This window comes from Sorex araneus, chromosome 5, assembly GCF_027595985.1.
Source record: "Sorex araneus isolate mSorAra2 chromosome 5, mSorAra2.pri, whole genome shotgun sequence".
Classification (NCBI taxonomy): domain Eukaryota; kingdom Metazoa; phylum Chordata; class Mammalia; order Eulipotyphla; family Soricidae; genus Sorex; species Sorex araneus.
The window spans coordinates 199,248,840-199,259,046 of record NC_073306.1 but is presented as its reverse complement, the minus strand read 5'-3'; the positions used below and the strand labels follow the sequence as shown (position 1 = coordinate 199,259,046).

At 42.2% G+C, this 10,207-nt stretch overlaps 1 non-coding gene across 1 annotated transcript; it reads left to right on the top strand.

The window, feature by feature from the left end:
- Positions 1-1,131: 1,131 nt before the first annotated feature.
- On the top strand, positions 1,132-1,350 carry LOC129405182 (small nucleolar RNA U3). Its single transcript, XR_008630373.1, has one exon. It is a non-coding gene; the product is annotated as a small nucleolar RNA U3 (small nucleolar RNA).
- The last annotated feature ends 8,857 nt before the right edge of the window (positions 1,351-10,207 follow it).

Here is a 10,207-nt window from a genome sequence, read left to right as displayed (position 1 = left end):
CACCCAGCTGTTCTCCGAAGGTCATGGGCGAGCACGCTGGCGGAGTAAGGGAAGGGTCGGGTCTGGCCTTCATTTGGTTCGCGGTCTGCGCGCTGGAATTTACTCTAGGCTGGGTCGTGCCCTTTTGTTACCACCCACTGCAGGGGGGAAAGAAGTTTGATGAAGCAGAGAGGCTAGAAGCAGGAGAAATAGCAAGAAGGAGCGGGAAAGAGCGGAGGGAAGCGGTGGGAAGGGTTTCTGGAGGCGTCGGAGCTCGCAGGTCACAGGGTTATTTGGGCCCTGAGCTGGGAGGCTGCCGCACCCGCCCCGCCCCGTGCAGTGTTTTGTTGCAAGGTTCTTTTTGTTGCACTTGAGTGAGGCTGATTAAAAAGTTAAACCTTCGCTCCAAAGCAAATGGCAGAGAAGTATTTTCCAGCAGAGCCTGTCCCCAGATTATTACGATTGCGAAACTGGATTTAGCATGCTTGGTGGGATAAACTTCGTAATTGAAAATTGATTCAACTCCAAACTCTCCAAGAATCAATCAGCTTCACCTTTAGGGGTCTATTAAATATCTGGATAGTCGTGAACTATCCCTGTCCGGAACTATTTCTGCACTGTCACTTGCATTGTCACATGTTCTTTCCTGCACGTGGTGAAGATCCCTGGAGTTTCTCTGCGCGCCTCGTGTCCTGCCGCTGCTGCTTCTCTCTCCAGGATGGTTGGTTCCTTACGCTCCTTTAAACTCCATTGGCTTACAACTTTGCCGAGTGGGGGTGGGGTGGAGAGATTGTAATATCTGCCTACAAGTTTTTTTTTAACTTATTTTTTATTTCATTTTTTAAAATTTTATTCTTTTATTGAATCACCATGTGGAAAGTTACAAAGCTTTCAGGTTTAAGTCTCAGTTATACAATGCTCAAACACCCATCCCTTCACCAGTGCATATATTCCACCATGCCTACAAGTTTTTTGCCTGTTCAAAAAAGACAATGGATGGACAGTCCTTAACATAGAGCTGTCAGTTAAGAATCCTGCATCAACAGGTGAGTAGTATTTCTTCGTAGCCATAAATTGGGGTGTGTAGTTTTTGCCCTGCCTGCTTTGCTGCGGTTGTTATAGGATTCCACTAAAAAGAAAGAAAAAAATGTGAAGACTATACTTTCAGGGATCATTTCTATAGTCCGTTACTAGAGGAGTTTCTCTGATCGTGTGGAGCACCCGAACCTACCAAACAGTCTCTGGAGGAGCCGAAGCACCCTCTTTGGAGTGGGAGCTGGTTCCAGGGGTTGCTTTTGCAACTGCCTTTTACCACTAGTGATGTTTCTTCTCCCCTTGGAAGAGTGTAGGAGAGGATGCAGTCTGAGTGGTTTTCTGGAGAGGAAAGAAGGTAGGGAGGGAGGAAAGAAGAAAGGAAGAAGAAAGGGAGGGTGGAAGAGATGTAAATGAGCCCCATTCATTATTTTCATCATCTTTGATATTAGTTGTTTTTATCATCTTTTTTGATTACTAAGTCAAGTTTTGATTACCTTGTCATTGTCACTGTCACTGTCACTGTCATCCCGTTGTTCATTGATTTGCTCGAGCCGCCACCAGTAATGTTTCCATTGTGAGACTTCTTGTTACTGTTTTTGGCGTATTGAATATGCCACAGGTAGCTTGCCAGGCTCTGCCCTGTGGGCGGGATGCTCTCTACCGAGAGCTTGCGGGGCTCTCCGAGAGGGATGGAGGAATCGGATCCGGGTCAGCCACATGCAAGGCAAATGCCCTACACGCTGTGTTATCGCTCCAGTCCATGATTACCTCAGGGAAACCAATTTTCCTTCATAGGATGGAGGGAAGGATGCTGTGTGGTCATCTTTCTCCTAGTACCCTGCCTGGCACACAGTAAGTACTCATTCAGCAAATATTGTCAGTTATGGCTAGGTTAAGCACTGCATATGCACTGGGAAATAAAACAGATTTGGCCCTTCTCACTTTGGTGCTTAGTTTCTAGTATTCATGCATAAATAGTATTTTCATGACTTCCAGATCTTCACAATTGATAAATGCCCCCTGTATTTTTTTTTACTGCAGAGTCAAAATCTTGTATATTGTAGGAGACAACTCTTATTCTTTTTATTTCACCACATTTATTAATCATCATGAATTATTTTGGATTCCCCCTTCCCTCTCTATCCCCCACACCCACTGCTCCTAGGGGTGTCTATCTTTCTTCCTTTTTTAAAGCCCAACTCTCTCTCAGGCACCAGAGTATGACATCAAATTCTAGCCCATGAGCCTGGCTCCTACTACAGTAAGTAATTCTGGCAGTTTTGACTTAATAGGAGCTTCCTGCTTTGCTATCTCTCTTATACCTCATGCCCCCTTGTGTGTGTGTGTGTGTGTGTGTGTGTGTGTGTGTGTGTGTGTGTTTCTTTTTGGGTCATACCCAGCAATGCTCAGGAATTCCTCCTGGCTCTGCACTCAGGAACTACTCCTGGCATTGCTCAGGGGACCCTATGGGATAATGAGGATCAAACCTGGGTTGTCTGCATGCAAGGCAAATGCTCTCCCTGCTGTCCTATCACTCTAGCTCCTCATGCCCACTTTTGGGTACTCAACTATTGTCACATCTCAACCTATTCCTGGCATTAAGCTCCCTCCATTTTACATGCTTATGGTTCCTATTGTTGTTCTGCTCAAATACTGAAAAATGTTAATTATAGACCAGCATTTCCACTGGGGGTATAGAGTCCATAGGAATCTTCACCCATAAGAGAAGATGTATGAGGATGATTGTCACATCATTAATAGTATTGGTGACATGAGGGCACAGTGCGTTGTCATTTCTGCAATTTGGGTAAACAAAATAGATGGACAGTTGGCATCAGTTAGATGCAATAATCCAGATACACAACAACATGATTAGATTAGATTTTTTTTTTTTTGAGAAATGTTGCAAGGGGCAGGGGGCGGAGGTGCACACACCTCGTCATGCTCAGGACTTACTCCTGGCTCTGCAATTGGAATCACTTCTGCTGGTCTTGGGGGACCATACTGCGTGCCACAGCTCAAACCCAGGTATGCTGTTTGCAAGAGAACCCGCCACCCGCTGTACTATCTCTCTGACCCCATGATTACATTTTTAAACGAGTGAAGAAGGAACAAAAGGAGATTTTTACCACAGGATAATTTATATACATTTAAATTATATCTTTAAAGACCTGAAATATATATTTTTATGAGAAGAAATAAGAGAGAAGGATTATTTCAAACACATCAAAATGCTTGCCTGCAGAGAGGATGGAGGAATAGGTAATGAATAGGATAGAAAAAATGCATGCATGAATGATAAGAGGGGCGTGCTGACACTTTATTGATAATGAAACTTCACAGGTTAAAGAATAAGATTAACCAATGTGCTATGTGTTAAACTGAAAAAAACAAAAGTTGCCAATTTGGCAGTGAAACATAATTTCAGGAAACACTTTGTATGGATTGTGAAATACTATTAGCAACACTTGCTCCAAAACCAAGTTAATTTACGATAATAAGAACAAAAACACAGGACAGATGGCAAAGCAAAGAGCCAGAGCTAGTGGCAAGTACTGGATAAATCAGAGACTTTATAAAAATTCTTTGCTAGTTTTATGTGAGTCTAGATTGAAGATGCCATGCCAGGGCTACAATTTGCCGTGGATGCACTCAGGTATGAGCAGAGATTATGATTTGGAGTCTCAAGGTCATATCATAATTTGGTGTTAGCAAAAAAATCCTGCTTTTTACTTCAAGTGTCAACTATGGTTTATAAGTGTGAAATGCTTTCCCAAGGTATTTTTGCTTTCTCGGATGATGGTTTATGTATACACTAAAAGTCTGGAAGTACATGCGACCATGCTGCTCCTACCTTCCTGCCCTCTGCTCTCTACCTCTCTCTCTCTCTCTCTCTCACACACACAAACACACACACACACACACATAATTCTGCCAGGTGAGTCTGCATCTGAGGCCTCACTGGAGTATGGCTCTGCAAGATTCACTCTATGGCCTCCTATTTTTAAAAAAAGTCAGGAATGGCAAAAATGACCAAAATTCTCATAGAAAAAAATGGTAGCAAATGGCTTTGCATCAGTCAGTTCTCTATAGATCAGTAGACTGAACTTTTTTATCACAAGGAAGGGATGGATGGATGGATGGATGGATGGATGGATGGATGGATGGATGGATGGATGGATGGATGGATGGAAATCAAAATCCAACCTTCAGCTGCTAGCTGGAAACATACTTCAACTCTCTTGATAAGCACAGACTCAGTGTGAAAGGATGAAAAGCAGGCAAATGGTAGAAATTTTTGAAAGTATGAAGAGTCATACTTGCATCAGACCAAATAGTAACTAGCTAAAGAAAGTAATAAGTAGTAAAAGGGGACAATCAAGAAACTGGTTAAAGACAGATCAAAAGGACTTAACTCTTTTCAACATATATGCACCAAATGAAGGGGTAGCAAAGCTTATAAAGAAACTTCTAAAGGGACCACTGTGACAGTGATAGTTGGAAATGATCACTCTGAGCAAGATTGAGTGCTGAAATTAGGTAAAAGAATAATGTGATTGTGTAATCACCAGATTACTAAGAAATCCTACGTCTCTCTCTCTCTCTCTCTCTCTCTCTCTCTCTCTCTCTCTCTCTCTCTCTCTCTCTCTCTCTCTCTCTCTCTCTCTCTCTCTCTCTCTTTCTCTTGCTGCCTGCTCAAGCCCCTCCCCAACCCTGGGCAGCCAATGCCATGGGAGGCCAAAGGAAGAAAGGAGAGCCAGGCTGGTTGGTGATCAGTTGCCCTTTATTCCATTCTCCCCACGCGCCTGTTCCAATCTCACTAAGCCCCTCATTCCTGTCTCCTCGTGTCTCCCTTTCTCGTCTCTCCGCACTCTGACTCGCTGCCTTGGTCTCTCTCTCTAGTCTCTCTCCATCTCCCTCGCATTGGGGGTGGCAACCAGATACCCAGGTCAAGTAGCACAATCAACATAGCAAAGCCCTTCCTGATCGCAGACCAGACTCAAGAGCAAAATGCCACTTAGGGGGTTTTCTCCTTTCCTTAGTTCAATAACTTAATTAACACTTTAATTAACATCTCAATTCTACTTCTTAATATTAGTTATTTTGTATGGACACAGTAAGAGATACATTAAGCTTGTAGGGTGGCTCTCCTGGGGACATCTTGCTATAGGTCTCAGACTACAGTGCTCAGGCCAGATTAATCTTTCCTAACCCTAGCAAGGTCCTAATCTAGTTGCTACTTCTTTTTGGATCATGACAGAATTTGTCAGTGACCATGCTCTTAACTTATTCTCCATGCTAGACCACACATTGGGACTCAATTTGAGAGTCCATAAAGTCACCAGAAATAGAAAGTATCTTTTCATACCACGATGCTATGGAGGTACAAAATTGCATTTGGAAATTGAGTAACATACTGTTAAACAGCTGGCTCAAAGAGGAAATCAAAGAGGAAATAGATTCTTCAAAATGAGAATGAAGAAACAAACTCTCAAAAGGTAAAGGACAAAAAAAGCAGTACCATGGAGAGAGTTTATAGCACAGCCTGTGTTCATAGCACAGCCTCAGAAACAAGGAAAAGCTGGAATAAATAACCTAACCTCACAGCTTGAGAAACTAGAAACAGAGGCAGAACTTTTCAGGGTATAGATATGAGTTGTTTTTGATAATTGATTCTTCTGGCAAAAATTATAAAAACAAAAAATAAAAAGTGGGAGTATCTCAAATTAAAAATATCTTACCTGGGACAAGGAGCAATAATACAGCAGATAGGGCATTTGCCTTGCATGTGGCAGGCCCAGGTTCAATCCCCGGCATCCCATACATTCTCCCGAGCACCACCAGGAGTGATTTCTGAGTGCAGAGCCATGAGTAACCCTTGAGCAACACAACACTGAGTGTGATCCAAAAAGCAAAAAAAAAAAAAAAAAAAGGTTTTACCTGGCAGAAGAAACTCAGGATAAAATAGACACCCTACTAAATGAGAAAAAATATTTTTGCACAATGCATCAGATAAAGGGCTAATATTCAAGATACATGAAGCACTAACAAAAGTCAACATCAATAATTAAAAAAGAACAAGCCCATCCAAAAATGGGGTGAGGAGAAATAAAGCAATTTCCCCAAAGAGGGCATAGAAATGGCCAGTAGGCATATGGAAAAAATGCTCATTTTCACTTATTATCAGAGATTCCTAACCTAAGAGCTCACATCAGTGAAAATGATATATGTGAAAAAAATAGAATAGCCTGAATTGATGGGGATGTGGTGAAAAAGGAACCCTCACTCATTATTGGGGGGATTGCAATATGGTTTAGCCTCTATGGAAAACAGTGCAGAGATTCCTCAAAGTAAGAATAATTTTCATAGGACCCATGATTCCACTTCTTGGCATTCACCCCCATACACAAAAACACTCATTCACAAAGACAAATGCGTACGTATGTTTATTGCAGCACTTTGCACAATAGTTATATGGAAATAATCCAAATGCCCACTGCCAGATGAATTAATAGAGAATTTGTAGTATATGTACCCAATAGAATACTACGCAACTGCAAGAAAAGAAATCTTGCCATCTTTGTTACTTGCATGAACTGGAGGGCAGCATGGAAGCAAAATTAGTCAGAGAGAGAAGGACAAATACTGGATGACCTCACTCATCTGTGTGATATATAGAGAAGCAAAACAAACATAGATAGTAACAAAGGATGACAAATCCTTGACCCTAGATTACAAAACTGAGATTACCTAACAGGACAAGAGAGGCGTGAGGTAAAAGGAAGAGGTTGACTGGAAGTAACTTAAGGTCTTTTAAAAAAAAAAAAAAGACATTAGAAACAAGGTGCATTTACAATGTCTTCTGGAGGACTTAAAATGTCAGCATTGTAATGAGATTAAAACATGACAGTAATCGATGGCAACAGGTTTTTAATATCTACTTCCTGTCTTGTTTGTGGGCAACACCAAGCAATGCTCAGGGGTTAGTTCTGGCTCTGCACTCAGCAATTACTCCTGGCAATGCTCAGAAGACTATCTGGATGCTGAGGAGTGAACACGGGTTGGCCTATGCACGGCAACACCCCACCCACTAGACTATCTATCACTTTGGCTCCTCACCTGAGAATGTTTTATACAAATCTAGTTTTTTTATTTACATAAAATAGAGACACAAATCAAACATTTACTGCAAATAAATCGCAGAGAAGTTTCTTTTTTATTTTTGTTTGGGGGCCAAACCCAGATGTGCTCAGGGCTTATTCCTAACTCTGTATTCAGGGTTCTCTCCTGACAGGATCAGGGGATCGTATAAGGTTCTGGGGATCAAACCCAGATCAGCCTCCTGCAAGGCAAGCACCCTATCATTGTACTATTGCTCCAGCCTCACAGAGAAATTTATTTCGAAGCCATTCTTTTTTAGTTGTGTGATTCCTTATGGGGTCACAACCCAAAGTATAAAAAGCTAGTATTTAAAGGACATTATGGATAGTACTTCGGGATTATCCTACTTCCCCACATGTAGCAACCACTCATTTGCGGGAAATGGCTGCACCCAACTCTAAATACTGGACTCTGATCAATATAAACAATTAAGATCCAATTCCACCCATGACTCTTCAGGTTTGGGCAATAAGCCGAACCAGGTCCATTGATGCACGGCATTCCTTAGGGATCCAGCTCAGACTGGTTCAGGGTTCAATATAAATTCAATAACTGAGGGGAAATAAATTCTCAATGATATTTATCATTACAATATATAATTGTTTTTGGGTGAGGGGTTCTGGTGGTCCTAGTGATACTCTGCCAACAGGATCAAAGTTCAGTATGAGGGCCAGAGAAGGCAGGTCCCCTCAAGTTGGGTCCAGGCCACGCCACAATGCTTGCAGGCCTCTAGGACTGCATCCAGCCGCGGTCAGCATACCACTTGGGGCGAGGAATGGAACTAGGGTCAGCTGCATGCAAGGCATGTGTCCTTACTGTATATCGTCTGACTGTTTCCATAATTAGTGTTTGGGTGGCAGGGGTTGGGCTACACCTGGCTGTGCTCAGGGCTCATACCTGGCTCAGGTCTCAGGGATCACTACTGGAAGTGCCTGGGAGACCAGATACAGCACCTGAGATCTAACCAGGGTCAGCCACATGCAAGGCAAGCGTGTTATTCCATGTGGTATCTCTCTGGCCCACCCATATTAATTTTTAAACTCACCAAAAAGTATTTGAGGTGGTTCCCTTTGCCACTGAATCAGAGTTATTTTATTTCTCTCAAATCATTTACCAATTTCCTCCTTACAAGGAGCTCTACATGTTGCTTTAATTTGTGTTCAGTCTCTGTGAAGTTTGGTGGACAGAAGCCAAATTCATCCATGGCACAAACTCCTGGGTTTGTCCTTAAAATAGATTTTACTTTCATTTATACTGATAATATGCAGCAGGAGATGGGGCAGGTCTGCATTGGAAGGAATTAAACTTCCTCAGTGAGACATTTCTTCCCTGTTCTTCAAACAAAGCCAGGTCAATTTTTACCTAAATAGAAGTCCTTCATGCCATGACATGTTCTGATCTGCGTCTTTTCACATGCCATCTTTGATCACTTCATTCGTTACATGACAAAGACAACAGGAAAAAGTTCTACACTAGTCAAGTCATAAGACATCTTAATTACTACAAAAACAAAGAAACCTGCTTCATGGTGCTTAACCTGGAGTGAGTCATTTAATATCTATTTTTATTGTTTTCCTTTCAAATTCTAATAATTAAGCTGTGGTGAAACCTGAACAGCCAGTATGACAGGTTTCTATTGCCTTGAGATGATGAATTAAAATGTTCTCCTGTCTCACTAAAGCATTTTATATGTGAACAAAGTTCAAACTGATCATTCGATTTTCTTCCTGTGTGAGAGCGTCTTCAATGTGCGTGAGTATGAACATTGGACTGGATCACCCAGAGTTGAGTCCTGGCCTTTGCTATTTACTAGCTGTTGAAACCTTCCGAAAGTCACCTAACCCGTCTGTGATTCAGTATCCTCATCTATAAAAACAAGACTATTTATAACACCTATCCATTAGGTTTTGTGAGGCTCAAATGAGTTATCATAGGAAAAGTGATTAGAAAAGAATGTAGTTCAATCCCCAGGTACCACATTTGGTCCCCCAAGCATCACCAGAAGTGATCCTGGAGTGCAGAGTCACGAGTAACCAGGGAGCATCACTGGGTGTGACCCCAAAACAAAACAAAAAAAAAAACCCCACTCCTTCCAGAGATTACTCAAAAGAAAGGAAAACATAGAAAGTACGGAGCACTGGCCCTAATCTACAAAAAGACTACCCTCCTACTATAAAGACATACAAAGGAAGCACCAGAAGACTCATATCACGTTGTTCAAATGAAACTCTAGGAGTGATAAGAGAATGATAATGCACATTATAGGCACTGAATGAGGCCAGAGCGATAGCACAGTGGGTAGGGCATTTGCCTTGCACGTGGTCAACCTGGGTTCGATTCCTCCGTCCCTCTCGGCGAGGCCGGCAAGCTACTGAGAGTATCCCACCCGCATGGCAGAGCCTGACAAGCTACCTGTGGCGTATTTGATATGCCAAAAACAGTAACAACAAGTGTCACAATGGAGATGTTACTGGTGCCAGCTCGAGCGAATCGATGAGCAACAGGATGACAGTGCTACAGTGCAGTGCAGGAACTGAATGAAAAGAACCTCCATCCAAGAGCTCTTTAATCCTCCAATGTTACCACTTAGATTTGAGGAAGTGATAAAATAATTTTCAGAAAAACAACGGCTAAGGAGGTTCATTGCATCTAACCAAGCTCTGCAAAAGAAACTGAATAAACTTGTACCCAAAGCAAATGACAAGACCCAAGCTCTCAGAGAAAAATGGCAGCACATTCGTCACATCAATAACTGCCCTAAATGCTAATGGACTGAACTCTTCTGGGAAAAGGCACAGAAGTGGCTGGATATATCAAGAAACAAAATCCAGTCTTCTGCCACTAACAATAGACACACCTAAACTCTCCTGATAAATGCAGTGAAATGCTTAGAAACAATTACACAGGCGAGTGGCGCCATTTCTTAGCAAGGCTTTGCCCAGCTTTTTTTTTATGGCCGTGATAGCCATTATCAAGGTTTCTGTTGTCTTCCCCTGGCCTGTTCTTTGGTGTGGCTGCTCACTTTAGTTTC